The following is a 1,090-nucleotide window of genomic DNA, read 5'->3' as shown; positions in this document are numbered from 1 at the left end:
ACGTTATCGCACAGGGCTCAAACTTTGCACAGGGTCTCTGCTAGGTCTAATCTATCACTAGACGTGCGTACCTCGAAAATGTTTTTCCGGTGAGATGGCCTAGAGGGCGCCGCGGGCGCGGGGCACAACGATCACCAGTAAAGTCCGAAAAGATCAGAGTCTTTCCTCGCGAATAGTTTCACATTATTCAGGCATTCTTCTCTTAAAGCGATAGTAAATGTTTAAAGCCATGAGCCTCACACCAGGGCTGTTGTGCGCTGGCAACTCCCTGGCGGGGCTCCAGGGCGGGCCCCTATATGATATGCAAGCCCGCCGCCCTCCGCTGTCGCCGCGGGTGACCTATGGCGCAGCCAGCAGGCGCTTCGCTTGCACACAAATTCCACCCGATGCGGGTTCGCGTGTTAGCATATCGTCTCCGACCGTGACGTCGGATGTCTGTTCGGCACTGCGCCGGCCCCGCCCAGCCTTGGGCCCCAACGCAACGTCGGGTCGGGTCTGAAATGAGCTGGTTGGGGGAGCAGGAGACCGCTGCTCCAGTTTCGGCGGCCGGATGACTTTCCAGAACGTTTCGGAGGAAGTATCGAGGGGGCGTAGCGCAGATGGTAGAGCGATCGCTTAGCATGCGAGAAGTACGGGGATCGATACCCCGCGCCTCCATGACACCTTATTTTCGTCGTTTTCGACTTCCGATGCCAATCTCGAATAAAGTCCTCAAAAGGTTCGTGTTTTGTTTAACTTTCTGAAGATAAAACGCGACAATTTTCGGGACTGTATCCGAGATCGGCACCCGAAGTCGTTATACAGTCCGGCGAGCTCTTCTATCACCATCCTAGCTGAGCGCTCAATGTGCGAGATGCAAGTGAGTGGTCTGGAGCTGGTCAGGAGTGGCGGCGTAGCCTCGTCGAGCGCCGTTGGGGTTGGGCAACCCATCCTGCGCCAGCGCTGCACCGGACGGCTAGCGCCGAGTGGCGGTACGCATACAGCGAGCGCATCGAGATACGCTCAATTCCTTTCCAGGGGATTTATGCAGTTTCATTTTTCAAACTCATCAATTCTCCTCATCTCACCCCTTTGGGCAGGACACGCACCC

This window comes from Frankliniella occidentalis, unplaced genomic scaffold (genome assembly GCF_000697945.3).
Source record: "Frankliniella occidentalis isolate FOCC.00 unplaced genomic scaffold, Focc_3.1 Scaffold13, whole genome shotgun sequence".
Taxonomy (NCBI): domain Eukaryota; kingdom Metazoa; phylum Arthropoda; class Insecta; order Thysanoptera; family Thripidae; genus Frankliniella; species Frankliniella occidentalis.
The sequence above is the reverse complement of the archived record's forward strand: the minus strand, read 5'-3'. Positions refer to the sequence as shown.